The 25,780-nt window shown below is 33.8% G+C and overlaps 1 protein-coding gene across 2 annotated transcripts in view; it reads right to left on the bottom strand.

The window, feature by feature from the left end:
* The window catches only part of DCAF12 (DDB1 and CUL4 associated factor 12), a 117,351-nt gene that overhangs the window by 34,898 nt on the left and 56,673 nt on the right, over positions 1 to 25,780 (bottom strand). The gene's annotated exons all lie outside the window — the stretch shown is intronic.

The following is a 25,780-nucleotide window of genomic DNA, read 5'->3' on the forward strand; positions in this document are numbered from 1 at the left end:
TCACAGGACAAAACAGTCAATAACTATAGCAATCTAGTGTTTGACAAACCCAAAGACCCCAGCTTTTGGAATAAGAATTCACTATCTGACAAAAACTGCTGGGAAAATTGGTTTCCCAGATGGCAGAAAAAATGGCAGAAACTAGGCATTGACCCACACCTAACACCTAACATACCAAGATAAGGTCAAAATGGGTTCATGATTTAGACATAAAGAATGAGATTATAAATAAATTAGAACAACACAGGATAGTTTACCTCTCAGACCTGCGGAAGAGGAATGAATTTAATGAATTTGTGACCAAAGAAGAACTAGAGATCATTATTGATCACAAAATAGAAAATTTTGATCATATTAAGTTAAAAAGGTTTTGTACAAACAAAACTAATGTAGATAAGATTGGAAGGGAAACAATAATCTGGGAAAACATGTTGACATTCAAAGTTTCTGATAAAGGACTCATTTCCAAAATATATAATTGGCTCAAATTTATAAGAAAGCAAGCCATTTTCCAATTGATAAATGGTCAAAGGATATGAACAATTTTCAGAAGAAGAAATTGAAACTATTTCTAGTCATATGAAGAGGTGCTCCAAATCATTATTGATCAGAGAAATGAAAATTAAGACAATTCTGAGATACCACTACACACTTCTCAGATTGGCTAAAATGACAGGAAAAGATAATGATAAATGTTGGAGGAAATGTGGGAAAACTGGGACACTGATATATTGTTGGTGGAATTGTGAATACATCCAGCCATTCTGGAGAGCAATTTGGAACTATGCCCAAAAAGTTATCAAACTGTGCATACCCTTTGATCCAGCAGTGTTACTATTGGGCTTATATCCCAGAGAGATGCTGAAAGAAGGGAAAGGGACCCATATGTGCAAAAATGTTTGTGGCAACTCTTTTTGTAGTGGCTAGAAATTGGAAATTAAATGGATGACCATCAATTGGAGAATGGCTGAATAAATTATGGTATATGAATGTTACGGAATATTGTTTTTCTGTAAGAAATGACCAGCAGGATGATTTCAGAAAGGCCTGCAGAGACTTACATGAACCAATCCTGAGTGAAATGAGCAGAACTGGGAGATCATTATACATGGCAACAACAAGATTATACAATGATCAATTCTGATGGCCATGGTTCTCTTCAACAATGAGATGATTTAAATGCGTTCCAATTGTTCATTCAGTAAAGAAGAGAATCAGCTACATCCAGCAAAAGAACTATGGGAAATAAGTGTGGACCACAACATAGCATTTCCACTCTTTTTGTTATTTGCTTGCATTTTTGTTTTCCTCCTCAGGTTTTTTTCTTTCTTTCTAAATTCGATTTTTCTTGTGCAGCAAGATAACTGTATAAATATGTATACATATATTGGATTTAACATATAGTTTAACATATTTAACATGTATTGGACTACCTGCCATTTAGGAGAGGGGGGTGGGGGGGAAAGAGGGGAATAGTTGGAACAGAAGGTTTTTGCAAGGGGTCAATGTTGAAAATTACCCAATACATATGTTTTGTCAATAAGAAACTATAATAATAAAATAAAAATAAAACAATACAAAACAAAAAACCCCTCCAAATAAAAATAAATAAATTTGAGAAAGACAAGCAGAAAGGAAAGACTTTTTTTGTTCTGTGAAAAATAAAAAAAAATGGTAGAAAAACAAATTCTCCTTTTAAAGTAATCATGTTTAAACTCAAGTTCTCCCTACCACTAAAGATACAGTATTCATCAATATGAGAAAAATGAGAGTCCAAGTTACTCTTGAACATTAACTATTATTAAGTGTCCTGTTACATTATCTTAGTTCTCAGACCAGACAAAAACAGGCTCAACATTCTGCAAGATGAAAAATTCAGAAAATCATACCCTCTCAACATTGCTGTTTGGAGCTTTTCCTTCTCTCTGGCTGAAGAAAGTGGGGAAGTAGACATTTGAAAACTCTTTCTTAACCTCATTTAAGCAAAGCACTCAAGGAGTTCTCATCATTTGCCACCTACCTGCCTTCTTGGACTTCATTTTCAGAAACTCATCATTCTGCAAGATGAAATCAGTTTAGAAACATCTCCTCAGATCATTTCCCTTCCCCACTGTATGACTTTATCCTGCGCCCTATGGCAGGTAACACTCCCTCTTTCTCCCCTCAGCTTTTTAAATATTGTCCTACTCTCATTAGATTGTGAGCTCCTTGAGGGGAGGGATTATGTTTTTCTTTGTATTCCCAGTGCTTTATCACTCTGTGTGGCACAAACTAGGTACTTAATAATAAATTGACTCTCACTTGAGATTGATCTCTTGGGTTAGCATATGCCATCCCTAATTCTAGAAGGAAATTCAAAGACCATGTTGGATAGCAATTATTAGAATAAGTCACAAAGTGGAATACTATACCACATACCAATTCTATCTCTGCTTCTTTTGTAAATTCTTATCTTATCTCTGCTAAGTTTATATTTTATTAGGAGAAAGGAAAGAATGAATGACAGCATGCCCCCCCCCCCCAATCCACATTTGTTAAATTCACTGCTATCTTCTGAATGGCTAAGTATTTCAATATAGAGATGCTAGATATAACCAAACAGTTTGTTTTCTTCCACATATACCACAAACAAACTTCATATACAGCCAAGAGAAAAGAAACAAATACTGCTAAGCACCAGTCATGGTATATCTGGTGTATCCTAGGAGTAGGCAAAACAATCCAAGTACTCAACTAATTTAGGTCATATAAAGTCAAGAATGTTCATAACAAATACACAAGAAAATACTTTATAATTACTATTTACTGAATTCCTTCCACATGATGAAAAGTCAAAGGTAGAAAGTGAGAACTAATTCAAACACATATTTAAGCTCCAGCTATGCTAAGCACTGAGGAGATAGGCGCATATGACATACATATAAAACTATAATAAACAATATTACAAAATATAAAGAAATATACAAAACAAAGTATGCTGCTCTGAATTCTGTTAGGAACAGGCAATTATGAAAGCTCAGGTTAAGTATCCATGGAAGTTCATTTCTTTCTAGATTCTTAAGAGTCCTTATTCTAAACTTTCTCAAACATGCCCCAACAGCCTTTTCTCCTTAGAAAAGCATTCTGTCTATGCTTCTGTGTCCCCTTCTAAATGGTTGATTGCTCCCAGAATGCCTATTTTAGAAAAAATGCCCAGGACAGTAACATTTTTATACATTCCTCTCCAGGTTCCATTCCTGGCTCAGCAAATTGTCCCTTCTTCTGGTTTCCTTTTTATGTGTAGTATCTCCATATTAGAATGTAAGCTCTGAGGGCAAGAACGCATACTTTAAAATACTTAATAAATTTTTGTTAACTTGAGGAATCTGAGTTAATCCTTAGAAGAGGGAAGTGATTCTAATGGTGATAAGGAAGAAACATTAAGTTCCAACACTTAAGAAACTTACTGTCCTTTTAGGAACAACATACATATTTATAGATATAAATCACATTAAGAAATAGGTCTCCATCACTTTGCTAGAGTAATTAAAATATCTCAAGGCAGATGAAGAAAGCTCAAGAAAATGGAGTTAAAATCTTTGGTAAGGTAGTTTATATGGTACCAAGCAAGATATAGAGGCAATCAATTACAAATGCTGAAACAGATCACTTTAATTACATGAAATTGAAAAGCTTCTGTGTAGGAAAAAAACATACCCAGGGAAAGGAAGGAATAGGATAAATGATGGAAAAAAATTCTCAAAAGAATCACAATGAATCTACAATCATATAAAAGAATCTTCCAAATGACTAATAAGAGAAATAAAAATCAAAACAGTCAAAAATGACAAAGACAAAAGATGGCACATTAATAACACTGTTGATGGAGCTGTGGAAAAAGCACAATTACTTTCAAAAGCAAATCTGCCATTGTACAAATAAAGCAATTAAAATGTATATACCTTTAAAAAGTGATTGATAAGGGAAAAGTTCCATGAATTCATTGCTGGTGGAGTTGTAAACTGATCCAACCATTCTGGAGAGCAATTTGGAACTATGCCCAAAGGGCTATCAAAATGTACATACCCTTTGATCCAGCAGTGTTTCTACTGGGCTTATAATCCAAGAGATCTTAAAGGAGGGAAAGAGACTACATGTACAAAAATGTTTGTGGCAGTCCTTTTCATAGTGGCTAGAAACTGGAAACTGAGTGCATGCCCATCAATTGGAGAATGGCTGAATAAGTTATGGTATATGAAGGTAATGTAATATTATTGTTCTATAAGAAATGACAGGCAGGATGATTTCAGAAAGGCCTGGAGAGACTTACATGAATTAATGCTAAGAGAAATGAGCAGAACCAGGAGACCATTGTACACCACAACAAGACTATACGATGATCAGTTCTGATGGATGTGGGCACTTCTCAACATTGAGATGATTCAGGCCATTTCCAATGATCTTGTGATGAAGAGAGCCATCTACACCTAGAGAGAGAGGCTTGTGGGAACTATGTGTGGACCACAAAATAGCATTTTTACTCTTTTTTTTTGGTTTGCTTGCATTTTATTTTCTTTCTCATTTTTTTTCCTTTTTGATTTGATTTTTCTTGTGAGGCAAGATAATTGTATAAATATGTATGCATATAACATACATTTTTTACCTTGTTTAACATATATTGGATTACTTGCCATCTAGGGCAAGTAGGGAGGAGGAAGCAGGGAGAAGAGAGGGAAAATTGGAACAGAAGGTTTTGCAAAGGTTAATGTTGAAAAATTATCCATGCATATGTTTTGAAAATAAAAAGCTTTAATTAAAAAAAAAAAAAAAAAAAAAAAAAAAAAGAAGTCCCAACATACACCATAAATATTTGATAGCAAAGGTTTGGAAACAAGGTAGATGCCCATTGATTGGGAAATGGCTAAACAAATCATGGATTATGAATGTAATGGAATACTTCTCTGCTATAAGAAATGCAGTATAAGATGCACACAGAGAAGCATGGAAAAGTTCTACATGAATTGATGAAGCAAATACACAATAAATGCAGTAAGATAAACAGAACCACCATACAAATACAAAAATAAAAAGTGCATGTAATAAAATAATAAAAATCAAGTATATATCCAATCCCAAACTACTCCTTTGTGAAGTTGGGAAGTCCACAGGTGTTACAAAGCATATCTGTTTTTGGACTTTTTCAATGTATCGATTAGATTTACCCCCGTTTCTATGTTGTCTTTAAAAATCTTATTTCTTACATAGGATGGATCTCTGAGAAAAGAAAGTGAAGAATACCAGGGATAGTTATAATTGTAAATCAAACTTATTTTTAAAAACTTATTTTTTTGAAAATTATCTATGCATATATTTAAAAAACAAAAAGCTTTAAGAAAATCCCTTATTTTTATTTTTATAATAACTTTTTATTTACAAAACATATGCATGGGTAATTTTTTCAACATGGACCCATGCAAAACCTTCTGTTCTAAATTTTCTTCTCCTTTCCCCCCTCCCCCTCCCCTAGATGGCAGGTAGTCCAATACATATTAATAAATATGTTAAAATATGTTAAATCCAATATACATATACATATTATACAGTTATCTTGGTGCATAAGAAAAATCAAATTTAGAAAGAAAAAAAACTGAGAAGAAAAAAATATAAGTAAACAAATAACAGAGAGAGTGCAAATGTTATGTTGTGGTCCACACTCAGTTCCCATAATCCTCTCTCTGTGTGTAGATGGTTCTCTTCTCCAGATGGAACTGGTTTGAATCATCTCATTGTTGAAGAGAGCCACATCCATCAGAATTGATCATTGTATATAGTCTTTTTGTTCTAGTGTATAATGATGTCCTGGTTCTGCTCATTTCACTTAACATCAGTTCATGTAAGTCTTTCCAGGTCTCTAGGACTCTCTAAAATCATCCTGCTGATTGTTTCTTATAGAAAAATAATATTCCATAACATTCACATACCATAACTTATTCAACAATTCTCCAATTGACGGGCATGCACTTAGTTTCCAGTTTCTAGCCTCTACAAAAGGGGCTGCCACAAACATTTTTGCACATGTGGGTCCCTTTCCTTCCTTTAATATCTCTTTGGGATAAAAGCCCAGAAGTAACACTGCTGGGTCAAAGGGTATGCATAGTTTGATAACTTTTTGAACATAGTTCCAAATTGCTATCCAGAATGAAAACCCCTTATTTTTAAAAAAGAAAGGATATGTTTTGTTGAAGTAAAGGCATGTACACTATTAGCCAAGCTGTGAATTAGTCCAAGGATTTAAGAAAATAATTTGGAATCATATAAAAGAAATCACAAAATAAGTACATGAGGTCACATTTGAATTCAGGTCCTCCTGACTTCAGGGCTGGTGCTCACCATCCCCTTCCTTTTTAATCATTACTTTGTCCTGGCAATTAGTTGTTTGCATGATTTTGATTTCACTCAATTTCCAAGGGCTTTCTCCCTTGTTTCCAATTACCTAATTTATCTTAAGTCCACAGAATTTACTTAAATTGCTAAATAAATAATGGAGAAATTATTTCTTCCCCTCTTTTGACTCATCCCTTATCATAATCAATGGATAAAAGCCTTCCTCTTCTGCCCACTAATATCTTATTTTACCTTATATTTTGTTCTACATTCTTTTTTAAGTTTTTTTTTTTTGCTTTGTTCTCATTTCTCTTCTAGCTATTCTGAATCCCATTCTTTAATTTAGGGGCTATACTTACTTATTCCCCTTTTATTATGCATTTTTCATGAATAAATAACTTTTTTTTTTTTTTAAGTGGATGAGGCCATCAGGGATTAAGTGACTTGCTCGTTCACTTGTATCACATGTTTGAGACTATATTTGAAACTCAGGTCAAATGTTCTATCCATTATACCACCTACCTGCTCCAAATACAGAACTTCTTAAGTATCAAGTTTGACTTCTTTCCTCTATTTCCATGTTCTTGTGTTTTAAAATCTTATTACAATCTTCTGTGCCTTATTAATAGAAATATAAATTGATGAAGGGAACATTCAAATAGAAACAATGTTTTATGTTGGTAGTCACTCTTTGTGTCCAAAATCATGAAGTCTACTCTTCCTCACTGCCTTTACTATAAGAGACTAAAGAAATTATTGTTACCATTCATTTATGCCTTAAGAGAAGTTGGGGATAGAAGTAGGGAAGAGATACATGCATCTCTGCTTTTATATAACTTAAAGGGCATAATAGGATTTAGTTCATGGAATAATAATTTATTTCTTCTTTCAATAAAACTCATTCTTTTAAGTTCCAATTAAATCTTTAGCCCTTCACATCCTTTTTGATCCTTTTTTCTAGCCTTCCATGCAACTTCTTCTTTGTAAACAGCCTATGAGGGAATTAATTTCATTACTTAATTTTTAATCAATAATTATTTTAAAAATCTCTCCTGTACTTTTTTTGTATATATGTTTGCTAGTTGAATATTCTTCTCATTTTAAGATTTTTTAGCAGGAAAGTTCAAATTTGCTCCCTTAATCTGCTTTCACTGCTTCCCTGTCTTATAAAAGTTCCATCTTTCTTTACTGATAATTAAACTCAGTTTTTCGGTATGTTATTTGGAGTTGCAGTTGGGTTTCTTTGCTTTCTGGAATATCCTGTTTCATTTGTTCTGATTTTTCATAACTCTAGGACAATCCTGGATTATCCTTTGGCAGGAGAATTAGCCTTAATTTCAGCCTACACAACTCTTCTTTTACTCCAAAATCAGTGCCTTCTTGTTACTTAACACTTGCAGAGAACAATATATTTAGTCAGTATCTAATCTGCCAATCTATGGTTTCTGTTTTAACACTTGATATTCTGCTAACCTCAGATCTATATACCCCCCCCAGTCTCTTTATTCCACAGCCTTCTCTTTGTTCAAGAATTATTTCCAGATCAGACCAGCCTCATGCTGCCAGCTCTTGCCTCTTGTTCAGTATCTTGTTGTGTCCTGCTTTCTAGAGCCTCCAAGTTGGGGGTGACAAAACTTACTGTTGCTTTCTAGAGCCCCCACACCAGGGCGATTAAGATATACCTTCTTAGTGGAGAAGTGATGAGACAGGACTCCATTTTTCCACTATCCTCAGGAGTTCTGCCTCATCATGGTATGTTTTGTCACTCCAACTTGGAGGCTCTAGAAAGCAGGATACAACAGTATCCTATACTTGCCCTTTGCCTAATCTTGTCTGTTGTGAAGTAGACTTTATGGGTCTTACAAGAATCAACATCATTACCTGTCACAAAACTGGGTATCTATGGAGAGTTCTGTATAAGTCAACTAACTCTATTTTCCAATGTCCTCTTCAATCATTAATAATCTCCTTCCACTCAATCCTAAAGGATTCATACCCTCACCCCACCATACTTTCCCTATTCTGTTGATTGTGAATCGCTATTCAAAATCCTTTCCCTATTCCTCATAGCCCAATCCCTTACTCTCACCTTTCTGAACTTAACTCTCCTCATACTAATATCCAAGTCCAAAGCTATTCAATCCTCCATTATACCCTTTGGAATGCGTCTTTCATAATTAAAAGTGTCATTTTCCACTCTCTTCATTTTTTGGTTCTCACTGAAACCTAGTTCCCTCCTGACAACATAGTAACACTGGGCTCTTTCCAATACTGGTTGCACATTCTTCTTTTTCTTAAAAGTAAATTTTATTTGCAGTTATAAATTCTCTCTTCCTCCTTCCCTACTCACTGAAAAAGGAAAAAATACCAAAAAATGAATCAAAAATATGTATAATAAAACAAAATAAATTCTTAAACTAGTCTTTTCTGAAAAAAATAAAATATGTCTAAAGATGCATTCTGAGTCTATTAGTTCTCTGAGGTAGATGGTATCATGAGACCTTTATATTTGTGGTTGGTCATGAGCAGAGTTAATAAGTTCTTTTTGAATTAATTATCTTTATTATATTTTTGCTATGGCCTAGCCATACCAGACCTAAAACTGTATTATAAAGCAGCAGTCACCAAGACCATTTAATACTGGATAAGAAATACAGTAGTGGATCCAGTGGATTAGGTTAAGTTCACAAGACACAATAGTTAATGGTTACAGTACTCTGCTGTTTGATAAACCCCAAATCCCCAACTTCTGGGATAAGAAGACTCTATCTGACAAAAATTGCTGGGAAAATTGGAAAATAGTATGACAGAAACTAGGCAGTGACCAACATCTCACACCCTATACCAACATAAGGTCAAGATGGGTTCATAATGTAGACATAAAAGGTGATACCATAAACAAATTAGTAGAGAAAGAGATAGTCTACTTGTCAGACCTGTGAAGATGGAAGGAATTTATGGCCAAAGAAGAATTAGAGAATATTATGAAATGCACAATGGATAATTTTGATTAAATTAAAAAGGTTTTGCATAAACAAAACCAATATAGCCAATATTAGAAGGGACATAGAAAACTGGGAAACAATTTTTACAATCAGTGGTTCTAATAAAGACCTTATTTCTAAACTCTATAGAGAATTAAATCAAATTTATAAGAATGTAAGTCATTTGCCAATGGATAAATCGTCAAAGGAAATAAACATAAAATTTTCTGATGAAGAAATTAAAGTCATTTATAGAAATATGAAAAAATACTCTAAATCACTATTATTAAGGAAATGTAAATTAAGACAATCCTGAGGTACCACTTCATATCTCTCAGATTGCTTAAGATGACAAGAAAAGATAATGATAAATGTTGAGGGGATTTGGGAAAACTGGGACACTAATGCACTGTTGGTATAATTGGGAAATGATCTAAAATCTCTGGAGAGCAATTTGGAATGCCTAAAGGACTGTTTATATCCTTTGATCCAGCAGTGTCTCTACTGGGTACCAAAGAGATCATAAAAGATGGGAAAGGACTCACATGTGCAAAAATGTTTATAGCAATCCACTTTGTGATGGCAAGGAATTAGAAACTGAATGGATGCCCATCAATTGGGGAAAGGCTGAATATGTTATGATATATGAATGTAACAACATTTTATTGTTCTATAAGAAATGATGAGCAGGCTGGTTTCAGAAAAGCCTGGAAAGACTTACATGATGCTGAATAAAATGAGCAGAACCAGGAAAACACTATACAGAATAACAGCAAAATTATGGAACGATCAACTATGATAGACTTAGTCCTTCTCAACAATGCAGCGATCCAGGATAATTCCATTAGACCTGGAGGGAAAATGCCTCTACATTCAGACAGCAAATGATGGAGACAGATTGAGGATTGAGAATAGCATTTTTACCTTTGTTGTTGGTATTTGCTTTTTCTTGCTTGTGATTTTTTTCCTCTTGTCTGATTTTTATTGCACCACACGACAAATACGGAAATATGTTTCAAAGGACTGAACATGTTTAACCAATATTAAATTACTTGCGGTCTTGGAACGGGTGAGGAGACAAAGGAAGGAGAGAGAAAAATTTGGAACATAAAGTCTTTACAAAAATGAATGTTCAAAACTATCTTTACATGTATTTGGAAAAAATAAAGTACTATTGAGGAAAAAAATATTGTTACTATATAAATTGTTTTCCTGGTTCTGTTCTTTAGAAAGGTCCATTTATTCCTGTTTTCTAGCATTTTTAATAAAAATAGTTGCTGCACCTGCTCCTAAGTCCTTTCTATATCTATATATCAATAAATAAAAACATATGTATTGAAATAGAATTTTTATTTTTGTTATTAATGTTCATAATTTTTCTAATATTTAACTAGTCCTGCATTTCTAGTCAAATCAAAATGACTTGACCATTATGGTCAAAGTGCATGTCCTTTATAATCCAATGCTGTTGTCTCATTACAAATATTTTATTCAAGATTTTTGCGTTTATATTCCTTAGAGTTATTGGTGTATAGTTCTCTGTTTTGACTCTTCCTGGTTTAGGAATTAAGTCTGTATTTGTGTCACAGAAGGAATGTGGTGGGACTGCTTTTCCTATTCTCTCTCCCTGCTCCAAACTGCTTATACAATTAGAAATAAATGTTCTTTAAATGTTTGGCAGAATTTACTTGTAAACCCATCTTGTCCTGAATTTTCCCCAGCATTCTGATATAATTTGTGTCTTGTTCAATTCCTTCTTCTAAGATTATATGGATATTCTATTTCCTATTCTATTAATCTAGGCAATTTGTAATTTTGTAAATACTCTTATTTCTTATTGGTTACAAATTCAACTTTTTCATTTTTGATGCTGGTAATTTGTTTTTTCCCTTTATAAAAAATTAAATTAACTTAATGGCTTTTATTGTTCCCCTCACTACAAAAAATATTTCAAGGTTTCAGTAAATTTTTTTCTTTCAAATGTCAACCTCTCCATTAATTTTCAGAATGTCTTTTTTGATATTTAGTTGGGAGAGTGTAATTTATTGGTTATCTAGTTTTTTGTTTGTTTGTTTGTTTGTTTTTTTTGCTGCACACTTCTTTTATTGAAATGTTTTTATTTATTTATTTTTATTTAAATTTTTAAAAAAGTTATTGTAGCTTTTTCTTGACAGAACATATACATGGGTAATTTTTGAACATTGACCCTTGCAAACACTTCTGTTCCAACTTTTCCTCTTCTTCTCTCCATCCCCTTCCCTAGATGGCAGGCAGTCCCATACATGTTAAAAACATTAAAATATATGTTAAATACAATATATGTATACATATTAATACTGTTATCTTGTTGCAGAAGAAAAATCGGATTTAGAAAGAAAATAAAAATAACCTGGGAAGCAAAACAAAAATGCAAAGAACAACAGAAAGAGTGCAAATGCTATGTTGTGATCCATACTCATTTCCCAGTTCTTTCGCTGGGTGTTGCTGGTTCTGTTCATCACTGATCAACTGGAAGTGATTTGGATACTCATTGCCAAAGACAGCCACTTCCATCAGAACTGATCCTCATATAATATAATGTTGTTGGAACTTTTTTGTTGTTGTTGTTTTGTTTTGTTTTTTATCAATTAAAGTATTTAAAGATATGTTTCCTCCTTCAATAGTATTGTGGCTACATTTCCAAAATTTTAGCAATGTTTTTATATTGTTGTTACTATCTTTAATAATGACTGTTTTTATGACTTGTTCTTTGATACATCTATTTTTTCTTTAAATATTCTATTTTCCCCAGTTACATATAAAGCTTCTTTACATTTTTTTTTTAAATTTTGAGTTCCAGATTCTCCCTCTTCTATCTTTCTCATTGAGAAGGCCCATGTAATGTTGTGCAAAATTTCCATAAAAGTCATGCTGCAAAAGAAAACATATCTCTCCACTCTACCCTGCCCCCCTCAAAAAAAAAGAAATTCTCAATGGAAAAAAAAAGAAAGTTTAAAAAAAGTATGCTTCAGTCTGTATTCAGACAATCAGTTCTTTCCCTGGGTATGGATATTATTTTTTCATTCTGAGTCCTACAGAATAGTCTTGGATCTTTACAGCTGATCATCCCACAACTTTGTTATTACTATGTCCACAATACATTTCACTTTGCTTGAGCTCATGGAAAACTTTCCAGTTTTTTTTTTTTCCTGATAGAATGCTGCTCATCATTTCTTATGGTACAATAATATTTCTTCATAATCCCATACCACAATTTATTCAGCCATTCCCCAAATGATAGGCATCCCCTCAATTTCAAATTATTTGTCCTGATCAAAGAGTTGCTATTAACATTTTTATACCTATGGGTTCTTTTTTTAAATCTCTTTTGGGATTCATGCCTAGTAGTAGTATTGTTACAAACTACCTATTCTTTAGGATTGTTATTTAGTTTTATTTTAGTTTTTAATCTTTGCATCAAAGGGCCTTTATTGATTATGCAATATGGTAGATAGAACATGCATTTAATATTTCTCAGCTTTTCTGCATTCATGTGGTCAATTTTTGTCAAGACACTATACCTGGCTGATAAATGCCATTGTACTCCCATCAATATTCTCCAGAGGTCTGTTCTCATATCTTAACTTTTCTAAAATTCTATTCAGGTCCTTCATTTCTCTATTATTTAATATTATGTATTAGATTCATCCAGTCTGAGAGAGACAAATTGAGAAATTCACTATTTTCTAAATCTAATGCAGCTTTTCTTTTAAGAATTTAGATGTTATGCTATTTGATGCATATGTTTAATATTTATAATAATTCATTTTCTATGATACCTTTTTAGGAAAATGTAGTTCCTTTGTTTCTTCAAAATCTATTTGGACATAAATAAATGGAAAAATAGCATATGAGGCCTATAATCGTGAAGACTCATCTTCCTGAGTTCAATCTGGCCACAGACATATACTAGCTATGTAAGTAACTCTGGGCAAATCACTTAACTCTATTTGCTTCCTCATCTATAAAATGAGCTGGAGAAGGAAATGGCAAAATATTCCAGTATCTTTGTCAAGAAAACTACAAAAAGGGTCATGAAGACTTGGACATGACTGAAAACTGAGAAACAACAATAATGACAAAAACAATTTTGCAGGATTGTGAAGATCAAGTAAGATAGTATTTGTAATAGTGCTTACTTAACACATGGCCTGGCATAAAATAGGTACTATACAAGTGCTTATTCCCTTTTCTTCCCCATCTCTATTTTTGCTGTTACTGTGTCTGAGATCATGATTATCCTTACTTTTACAACTTAAGTTGAAGCATAACAGATTCTATTTTAGCTCCTTATTTTTTTTTGAATTTTTTTTATTTTATAATTATAAAAATTTTTGACAGTATATATGCATGAGTAATTTTTTAAATAACATTATTCCTTGTATTCATTTTTCCAAATTATCCCCTCCCTCCCTCTACTCCCTCCCCTAAGATGACAGGCAATCCCATACATTTTACTTGTGTTACAGTATAACCTAGATACAATATATGTGTGTAAATCCAATTTTCTTGTTGCATGTTAAATATTAGATTCCGAAGGTATAAGTAACCTGGGTAGATAGACAGTAGTGCTAACAATTTACATTCACTTCCCAGTGTTCCTTCTCTGGGTGTAGTTGTTTCTGTCCATCATTGATCAACTGGAAGTGAGTTGGATCTTCTTTATGTTGAAGATATCCACTTCTATCAGAATACATCTTCATACAGCATTGAAGTGTACAGCAATCTTCTGGTTCTATTCATTTCACTCAGCATCAGTTGATGTCTTTCCAAACCTCTCTGTATTCGTCCTGTTGGTCATTTCTTACAGAGCAATAATATTCCATAACCTTCATATACCATAATTTATCCAACCATTCTCCAATTGATGGACATCCATTCATCTTCCAGTTTCTAGCCACTATGAAAAGAGCTGCCACAAACATTCTTGCACATACAGGTCCCTTTCCCCTCTTTAGTATTTCTTTGGGATATAAGCCCAATAGCAGCAATGCTGGATCAAAGGGTATGCACAGTTTGATAACTTTTGGGGCATTGTTCTAAATTGCTCTCCAGAATGGTTGGATTCTTTCACAACTCCATCAACAATATATTAGTGTCCCAGTTTTCCCACATCCCCTCCAACATTCATCATTATTTGTTCCTGTCATCTTTTTAGCTCCTTATTTTAACTCCATATTTATCTTTCTATTTCAGTTATGTTTTTAATATATAACATACTGTTAAGATTCTGGTTTCTATTCTATTCAGCTACTCTTCCATTTTACAAGTGAGTTCATATCATCTACATTTAAAGTTCTGATTATGTTAATCCATCTTATTTTCTTATATTTTTTTGTTGTCTGCCCCCTCTTTAAGAATATGCTTTGTCTTTACCTAATCTCCAATCTACACACACCCACACACCCACACAACCTGCCTTCCCATTTATTCCTTCCATTTTTCTAAACACTTTCTCTCCTTGTTTTTCTGTTGGGTAAGATGTGATTTCTGAACTTAACTGTGTGTGTATGTATATTTCACCCTACTTTAACTACTTCACCCTTCCCCCACCACATTCCCTACTCCTAGTAGTACTTACATGCTCCATTTATGTGAGATGAATTCCTCCATTCTTCCTCTCTAAGTGTAGTTCTTTTCTCCTCTCTTTCCATTCTTTTGAGATCACCAGAACAAGATAGCCTCATTCTCAGGTCTTCTGCCTGATTCCCTCTATGACTTTGATGATGACAGAGTTCTGAAGGGCTACATATATCATCTCCCCATATAAGACTATAAAAAGGGGGCAGCTAGTTGGTGTAGTGGATAGAGTACCAGCCCTGAAGTCAGGAGGACCTGAGTTCAAATTTGGCTTCAGACACAACACTTCCTGGCTGTGTGACTCTGGACAAGTCATTTAACTCCAACTGCTTCACCCCCCCCCCCAAAAAAAAGAGACTATAAAAAGTAGAACCTTGCTTAATCATTTATGCTTGTTTACTCATATTTATCTTTTTTATGTGTCAGTGGGTTTGTATGTCAAATTTTCTACTTAATCACATCAGGAATGCTGGGAAGCCTATTTCATTAAAGATCTATTTCGCCCCTAAAGAACTATTCTCAGTTTTCCTGTGTGAGTTATTTTTTTGTTATAAGCCTCTATCTTTTGTCTTCTAGAATATCATATTCTAAACTCTCCACCTGGTAATGGCTGTCAAATTTTACATTATTCAAAGGTATGTGGAATAAAGTACCAGACCTGGAAATAAAGACATGAGTTCACATCTGACCTCATATACTTAATAGCACTTGCTACTGTGCTTAGAACATAGTAGACACAGAATAAATGCTCACTTCTTTTTCTTCCTTTCCTGACTGGCTCCTCGGTCCCTAAATGCTTTTCTTCTTCTTTTTTTTTTTATTTATAATTTTTTTCCACAGTAGATATACATGAGTAATTTTTAAAATAATATTATCCCTTGTATTCATTTTTCCAAATTATCCCCTCCTTCCCTCTACTCCCTCCCCTTGATGACAGGCAATCCCATACATTTTACATATGTTACAATATAACCTAGATATAATATATGTGTGTAAATACCATTTTCTTGTTGCACATTAAGTATTAGATTCCGAAGGTATAAGTAACCTGGGTAGATAGACAGTAGTGCTAACAATTTACATTCACTTCCCAGTGTTCCTTCTCTGGGTGTAGTTGTTTCTGTCCATCATTGATCAACTGGAAGTGAGTTGGATCTTCTTTATGTTGAAGATATCCACTTCCATCAGAATATATCTTCATACAGTATTGTTGTTGAAGTGTATAGTGATCTTCTGGTTCTGCTCATTTCACTCAGCATCCTAAATGCTTTTTTTCCTAGCTCCTTGTAGTATTTTGTCTTTGAAAAGGTACTAGATTGAGTATAATATTTCTGGGGGTTTTCTTTTTCTTTCTTTTTTTCCATTTTTTCCCTCAGAAAGTAACCTGTGGATTCTAACCATTTCTACTTTGTTCTTTGGTTCTAAAAGATATGGGAAGTTTTCTTTTACAATTTCTTGAAATAGAACATCTAGGGTCTCTGTTTTTATAATTGTTGATGATGATCTTTCTTAGGTAGTCAAATGATTCTAAAGTTCTTTACTCAATCTCTTTTTGAGGTTAGCTTTTTTAAAAAGTTATAATCCATGTTTTCTCCTTTTTTTCAGTCTTTTGACTATGTTATTATATTTCTTGATGTCTCATACATTCATTAGTATTTTCATATGTGTGTGTGTGTATGTGTTTTGCAATTAGGGTTAAGTGACTTGTCTAGGGTCACACAGTTAGTGAGTGTCAAGTTTCTGAGGCTGGATTTGAATTAAGGTCCTCCAAATTCTAGGGCCAGTGCTCTATCCACTGTATCACCTAGCTGCCTCCATTCATTAGCTTCTATTTAACATGTCCTAATTTTTAAAGTGTTTTTCATTGCTTAGAGAAAATTTTGCATCTCTTGTTCACAAACTATTAATTCTTTTATCATATCTTCCTTCTATAGGTTTTATTTCTTTCTCCATTTTTTTCATTTAATGCCCATTTGGTTTTTATTTCCTTTCCCTATTTTTCTTCTAGCTCTCTTTTAAGATCCTTTTTAATTTCTTTCAAGAGAGTCTTGTAAGATGGGGACCAATTTATGTCATCCTTTGGGGCTTTATCTGGAGACAGTCTACTTTTAGTGATCTCAGGGTTTGATTTTTATTTTATTTATTATCACATAATTTTGTTACTGTACATCATCTTCTCTTAGTTCTGTTCATTTCTTTCAGCATCAATTCATTTAAGTTTTCCAGGCCTTTCTGAAACCAGCCTGCTCACCATAAATTTACTTTGGCATAATCTTTCCCCAATCCCTTAGCTGAGAGTTTTGCCTCATACAAAAAATAAACCCAGAAACAATTGAGCCCATCACCAATAACTTCTTTTTTTCCTTCTTCATTTCATCTATCTTTTCCTCTCATTTCCTCCTTTACTTGTCACATGAAGAAGAAACCTTTCTCCTTTGCTGAGACAAACTCTTCTACATAAACCCTTGATCCCAACTCCATTTCAACTTCTCCAACAGAATTCTCCATCATCTTTATTTCTTCATTAATCAATTTTCCTAATAGTAATACTAATCTAGTATTTTCTTGTAATTCCAAAGACATATGATCCCTCTTTTCCTCATCTAGGCATCATCCTTGACTCTTCACTTGTACTTATCCCATATATCCAATCTGCTATCAGATCTTTCTTTCAAGTTCTGCAAAATTCTTCAAGTTTATCCCATTCCTCTATTCATATTGCCACCACTGTGATAAAACCCTCATCATCTTATGCCTGGACTATTGCAATCATTTTCGGGTTATAATCCTTGTCTCAAATCTCTACCCACTACTCTAGTCCATCTTCTAACCCAGATGCCCAAAGTGATCTCCTGAAGTAAATGTCTGATTATATCATTCTTCTAATTCAAAAAACTTCAAGGGCTCCCTATTACCATCAGCATCAAATGTAAAATCTGTTTGGCGTTTAAAATTCTTCAAAACCTGGCCCCTTCCTATCTTTTCAGTCTTTCTTTTCTACTTTAACATATTCTATGATTCAGTGATATTGACATATAGATCTTCATTTTTTAATTGTACTTTTTTGCTGACTGTAATGATGCATGACTGTAGTGCTTTTTCTTGTTTCCAACTCCTGGTTTTTTTTGGCTTTCTTCACCTCTCTGGTAAAATCTTATTTTCTGCAAGAGGCCATTTCCGGTCTAATATCTCTATCTTCTTTCCCAACCCACTTACTGTTTTTCCTCTGAGATACTCTTCAATTTGTCCTACATGTATTTTTCAAAAAATGAGTTGTTAAGTTCAGGAATTATTTTTATTTTTTTTCTCCATAGCATACTGCTTGTTACATAGAAAATACTTAACATTCTTGCTGACTTGTCTATTTTAAAAAGCTTTTGAAAGTTTTCTTGAATTTTTTCCCCTATAATATGATTTATACAGGTTTGATTGGTTATACTCTTCTGGAGTACAATGGCTTAAATTATCTCTGTGCTATTATTGTGCTATAAGAATTGTGAACAGAATGATTACATGAACTGATGCAAAGAAAGTGAGCAGAATTAAAACATTTTGCATAGTAACAGCAATACTGTAAAATGAACAATTGTGAATGATTTAGCTAATATCAGCAATATACTAATCCAAAAGAATCTCAAAGGACTCATAATGAAAAATGCTATCTATCTGCCTCCAGAGAAAGATGCAATGGTGACTGAATATAGAGTAGAAAATGCAAATTTGCACTTTTAAAAAAATTTGTGTTTTCTTCCAAAAATGACAAATATGAAAATATTTAAATAATTGCACATATACAATCTATATCACATTGTTTATCATCTCCAGGAGGAGAAACGAGAGGAAGAGGACAGAATTTAGATTTCAAAACTTAAAAAACAAATTCAACAAATGTTAATTATTTTTATCTGTAATTGGGGGAAAATAAATGCTGTTTTAAAAACGTTTTCTCCGGTGCAGTTAGATGGTGCAGTATATAGAGTACCAGCCCTGAAGTCAGGAGGACCTAAATTCAAATTTGGTCTCAAGACACAACACTTCTTGGCTGTGTGACTCTGGGCAAGTAACTTAACCCCAATTGCCTCAATAACAACAACAACAAAAGTTTTCTCTATTATGTGATCATTTACTTTGGTTTGTCATTCAATAATTATTCATACCTCCCATCAAAATATTTATAGCAACATTTTTTGTGGCAATAAACAGGTATCTTTCAACTGGGCAATGGCTAAACAAATTATTGTATAGCAATATAATACACCACTACTATGCTTTATGAAATGCTGAATATGAGTAATACAGAGAAGCATGAAAAGACTTCCATAAATAGATGCAATGAAGTAAACAGACTACATATATATATCATGACTATAATAATATAAATGGAAAGAACCAAAACCACAGAGCAATCAAAAGTCAATGCTACAAAATTACAAGAAATAAGCATGGCCTCAAAGAAGAGATATAAGTTGAGATATTCCTCTCCCTTGTAGAGGTGGGAAGTCCATGGATGTGGAACGTTGCCTATGCTTTCAGACATTTTTACTGTACTGATCTGTCCTGATGGTTTAATTCTCTCTTTTTCTTTAAAAATCTTTTGCTAGATGGGATGGCTTTCTAGGAGAGGGAATCAATACTGAGAGAAATTTTTGTAATGTAAAAACAAAGATATCAATAAAATTTTGATTAAAAGTATTTTTCTAAATTTTCTTCTATACTTTTTTGTTCTGTTGTTTTTAAACTTAGTTTTAAGAATTGAATAATTAATCCAGTTTCTTATCTAATATGGGCTCTTTAATAGTTTCAATACTATTTTGAGCCATTTTGGAGTTTTCATGCATCACCATTCCTCACCCTCCTGCCTTCCTTTCTTCATTAGTAGTTGAGTCTGAAGAATTCTCTTTGAGGAATTTTAGGTCATTTTCCTTTACAGTATGTGTATTTGTTCACTGTGCTCTGGTATATCAGAATTTTTACTTAAACATGAACTTGTTAGTATTTCTGTTTTATGAACTAGATTTATATTCAGCTTTCCTCCCTTGGATTTGTCTTTTTTGGAATCATTCTAATATTACTAAATACTTTGCTTCAAATGTGTCTTCACATTCTGTGCTCTCTCTCCTTTCAATAGTTGCATAAACTCATCAGGATCCTTTTGAAGGATATGTAATAAATGGGTCAAGTTTTCTGATTAAAATAAACTCCATAGGAAAATGTGACCCCTATTTCCTGATACTAATGAGAGACTAAAGTCTCTATCTCTTCTTCCTTGATCCAGAACAAAATGTCCTGAAATACAATAAAATGACCTCAAACAACTGATCAGTTATGAACCCAATATGATTACATATTTTCTGTATAAGCTTCTACGTGAACTGTTTATTGTAAAGACCATTGCTCTATACTTTATTTGTGGACAACTAGGCAGTGCAGTAAATAGAACACTAGTCTTAAAATCAGGAGAACTTGTGTTCGAATTTGGCTTCAAACACTTAACACTTCTAGCTGTGTGACCATGGACAAGTCACGTAACCCCAGTTGCCAATTTCTCCTCTCTTTCTCTCTCCTCTCCTCTTCTCTCTCTCTCTCTCTCTCTCTCTCTCTCTCTCTCTCTCTCTCTCTCTCTCTCTCTCTCTCTCTCTTACATACACACTCTTAGTAAAAAATAATAATAAACAAGAAAGGAGGGAAGGAAGGAAAACAAATGTTCCAACACCTTGCCAATCAATGGGTAAATGAATGTAATATCACTGCTCCACAATGAGGAATTCCGAGAAGCACAAGAATGCTTGTATAAACACTTGAAAGAAAATAGAACCAGAAGAACAATACATGTAAGGTGGGCTTGAATCACTTGAATCTGGTATCAATATGGCAAGTCCTTATACGAGGCTACAAGTCTGCCTGGGAAAAAGTGTAATGGCCCTGGTTGGAAATGTGGAATGTCAAAATTTCTGTGTTATCCAAGAGTTGGACTGGGTTTATAAATGATAATTTCACTTTTAAATTGGACGAGAAAGGCAAATCCAATTTCAAAAAGCTCCAACCAATACATAATTACAAAATTATTCCAAATTTATTTTGCATATACCTCATTTGCAGCACAGTTGTTTTTCATGTTGTCTCCCTACCACTGTTGTAAATTCTAGAAGAAATGGAATTTTTTTTTAGTCTTTTTTTCCCCCACCACTGCTTAATACAAGTAGCTACATACTTGGTGCTTAATAAATATTTGACTTGACCTGAATTAAAATAATAGAAATGGGGGTAGCTAGATGGCACAGTGGATAGAGCACCCGTCTTGAGTTCAAATACAGCCTCAGACACTTAACACTTCCTAGCTGTGTGACCCCAGGCAAGTATCTCAGCAAAATAAAATAATAGAAATGAAAACAATACTAAAAGACATTTGAACTCATATTAAAAGAGAGGATCTCAGAGGAAGAAGATTAAATACATTCCACTTCTTTTAGGTAGAAATCCTCATAATACATAAGGATGATAAAGACTAGAAATGTTAATTGTTATATATACAGTTTGTCAAACAACTTTAAATTGTTGTTTTAATTTTAATTTTTCTTTTAAAAAACTATAAATTTTTCAATCAACAAATTATCTGATTTTTTTTCCCTCCTGAGAATGAAAAACAAAAACAAACAAAAAAATAAATAAAAACAAAACCCATGTTACAAAATCTGTAGTCAAGCAATACAAATGTTCATATTCTGAGGAGTTCCTGGACCAATAGTCTAGTCAGACAAACTTCTTTAAAAAAAATGGTGTGGGAGGTCCATAGAAGTGACAGTATGATTATAAATACAGTTAGTTCCAGAAGTAGCCCATTCCCATCTCCTTCTTCAAATTCTACTAGTCTGTAACCCCACTCAGTCTCCCAATATCTGCCTTCTTTCTGAAATTTCAGACCTATAAAATATAAAACATTTTAAAGCACAAAGATGGTAATTTCTGAACTGTTGAGGGGAGGAAGTTTTCCTGTGGAGTCCTAGATGCCTCATCCTAGTTATGACTTTATTGAATATCTCTGTTTCAAAGAGGAATCTTAGAAATATTGGCATGAAAATTAGCCTATTTCCATATTGAAAAAATTATTGCCCAGAATATAAAATCTGATACATGAATAATTTAATATTTAATATTAATGTGAAATAGGAAAATATCACTAGGACTGGAATTTTCTCTTGAGAAAATTCTCTTTTCAACAGAGAATCCAGAAGTCATAGGATAGCAGTTTTGAGAAACACTAGTATGCTCTAATTGAAGTACTATATAAATATGAGTCAACATAAGATTAACTATTTTTCAACGGTCCTTTAAGTAATTGATAAATTCTTGTTACTTTAGTTGTCTTTCATATACAAATCTTTAGACTAGTCATAGTAGAGAGGGGCAGAGAGAGAAAGAGATAACCCCTTGCTCATGGAAGTATTCATAGTTCAAAGAGAAAAAAATACACAGAAAAATTTAACTAATACAAAGATACATACATTTTGGGATTAAGTGACTGAAGACAATTTGCATTTATTTACAGAGAGTTGGGAGCCAGGACTAAATCTGTGAAACTTTTTATTTTGTTTTAAAATTTAATTTTCATTCTGAACTTGACACACTAAATGGAATAGATATTTGCATATACATAGTTGAACAGAAAAATGCTGCATAAGAAAAATCAGATAAAAAAGGGGAATAATGTTTCTCCGAACTCTTGTTAAAAACTTCAAAGATTTAAAGATAGTCCTGTTCTTTTCATCAAGACTAATTGGAAGTCTTCTATTTCATTAAAAATCCACTTTCATCTTACAAGATTATATTAAGTTTTTCTGGTAAGTTATTCTTGGCTATAGGTTTATGTTATTTGCCTTTTGGAATATCATACTCTGCTTCTTAACAGTGGAGGATGCTAAATCATGTAATCTTCTCTGTAGTTTCTCAGTACTTGAACTTATCCTATCTAATTGGCCTGAAAGCTCTGGATTTTGGATATCATGTTCTCAGGAGTTTTTATTTGGGGATTTCTTTCGGGAAATGATAGGTAGGATTCTTTCTACTTCCATTATACCCTTTAAAGTTCTAAGAGATCTGGGAAGTTTTCTTTTAAGATATTTTGAAATATCATGTCTAGGCATGTCAATGGTGGGGAGAGAGGATGTCATAGTTTTCAAGGTGGTCTACTAATTGTTAAATTTTTCCCATAATCTTTTTTTCAAAATAAAAAAAAAATGAATGGACCAAATAGAAATCAATGACTCCCATGAGGCAAGAAATTTTAAAATAAAATCAAAAGAATGAAAAACTAGAAGAAAATGCGTATTTCATTTCATAGCCAAAAAATTTTCCATGCTCTCATTTCCTTTACAATTTTTTTCCTCTAGCCCCCTCATTTTATTGATAAAACATTTTTAGCAAACACTTGTTTTTCACATCTTCCATGAATTTTAGTTTGATTTGTGCCCAAGCTGTCTTTTTCTTTGTAACTTTGTGAATATATAAGGTTTCTGGGGGCTTTTTTTGTTGTTGTTTTCAGAGTCCCTGCCACCATAAAAAGTGGCTCTTTTAACTTGTTTGCTGTTGGTCTTAATATCAACCATGAAGGGAAACTATGCTAGCTCAGAAAGATTATTCCTGATTATTCCTCCACAGGCTTCATTTTGGACAACACCCAAGTATAAATTCTCTTCACCCTGAATTAAGTCAGGCATGATGTAAGATGGGATGGTGTTTCTCTGCTTCCCCAGAAAGGCATTCCTTTGCACCAGTTCCTACCTCAGTACCTCTGCTTGTACTAGAAAAATAAGTCTTTTGAGATTTTTTTTAATGCACTTATCAAATTTTAGTCTGATACATTCAAATTTTAGTCTGATACATAAGAAGTTGAATTCATTTAAGTTGTGATTCTACAAGTGATTCACAGCACATGAAAACAGGAGAAGCTCGGGGAAAGTCTGTATAAGTTTTTGATTGCAGGATTGGAACTGGAAGCAGACTGAAGGAATCACTGGCAACTACTCTCAGTTATTACTGAGAAAAACTGAAGAGCAGGAAGAGTAAGTCACTGAAGATAAAAGAATACAGGGATTGGAGGCAGGTTTAAGAAACTAGTAAATAAAGGATGAAACTGGTTAAAAAGTTATTTTGTTGGGATTTCCTATCTTACTAGCTGTTTATTTAACAACAGGCAAATTACTTAAGCTCCTCATCTATAAAAAGGGCACCTATTTTACAGGATTATTATGAGGATAAAATGAAATATCTGAAAACCTTAAATGTAGAAATGCTGGATATTGTTGCTATATTATGTGAATTAGCTTTGACATCAAGAACATACTGATTCAAGCACTGTTTCTGGCACATACTCTGTGTGGGCAGGTCCCTTGCCTTCTGCAGGAAAGAAGAGAAGGGCCATTCCCACCTTATCTGGTCTCCTGTCTGGCTTCCAGCCTTCCTGGGGAAATGAAGAAACATTATTCCATGGCACACCAGTCTCTAGCTTTTGGAGTAAGGAAATGTCATTACATCACACCAGGTTTCCTCCTTTAGGAATCACCCTGTTTTCCTGTCTTCCTGGGGAAATAAAGAAACAGCATCCTATGGAACCCTAACAAATATCCTATCTTCCATGTAAAAAGAAAAAAATGTAGCTGCATTGTGCTAAGTTTCTGAGCCTTTCTGGGAAAGTAGAGAAACACCATTTCATCTCATACCATGCCTTTGAATTAAGGAAAGAAAAATAATTTAGGAGAAGGGGTGAAATGTCATTCTTTAGCTCTTTTTTCAAATGATCTCTCACCAGAACTGGATAAATCCCAGATAGAACTCACCCTTAGGCCAAAACCTTAAAGATGTTGACAACTTATCGGAATTCTTTCCTGAAAACCAAATAAATTCTCACCCAGTTAAAACCTTCCCCAACTCATTGATTTTGAATCCCTGGATGTCATTATTCACATTTTTTTCCCCTGCCTCTCCAATTCCCAATCCCTAGTTCCTATTCCCCCTCAACCAAAATTTCTCAAATATTCTCATTCTAAAGCTACCCACAATATTCTCAGTACTTGCTTAATTATTAACAAACATGAAATGTTTTCCTTTCCCATTCTTTCCATCTTCTGACTCTCAAAGATTTGGCTCCCTTTTGATGACATTACTTCCTTGGCCACTCTTTCCATCACTGAAACCATTCACTGGTTGTTAAGTTCTTACTAAGTGCTAAGTCGGTACTTAACAATTCTCTAGTTCTGGCTTTTACTGGGAGTTTTACTTGTGAACTCCTGGGGATGGAGCTTGCATGCTTAGGAGGAGCAAGTTCATTGGTTGAAGTAATTTTTCCTAGAAGCCCTTGCATTATCCCACGCCCATTCTCTGGGAAGATAAAAGAGAGCGGCACTGGAGAGATAGGGGGTCTCTGCTCTAGGTCAGAGTTGAGGCGGCTCTCTGGAGGAAGAAGTCTTTCCTCTAGACCAGAGAGCGATCCGCAGTTTCTGGAGACAACAATACATTACATATATACCAATGAACTTGCTCCTCCTAAGCATGCAAGCTCCATCCCCAGGAATTCACAAGTAAAACTCCCAGTAAAGGCCAGAACTAGAGAATTGTTAAGTACCGACTTAGCACTTAGTAAGAACCTAACAACTGGTTTCATTCATTCCTCCAATTCACTGGTTGAGATGAGGAATCAGAATACTCCACGCTCCCCAATTCCCCTACCAGGTTCTTCCTTTGAGATTCACTCAATCCATATTTATATTTAGTCAAAATTCTGATACCTTCCGCTTAGAGACTGCCTAGATACTTCCCTT

Source organism: Sminthopsis crassicaudata, chromosome 1 (genome assembly GCF_048593235.1).
Source record: "Sminthopsis crassicaudata isolate SCR6 chromosome 1, ASM4859323v1, whole genome shotgun sequence".
NCBI lineage: Eukaryota > Metazoa > Chordata > Mammalia > Dasyuromorphia > Dasyuridae > Sminthopsis > Sminthopsis crassicaudata.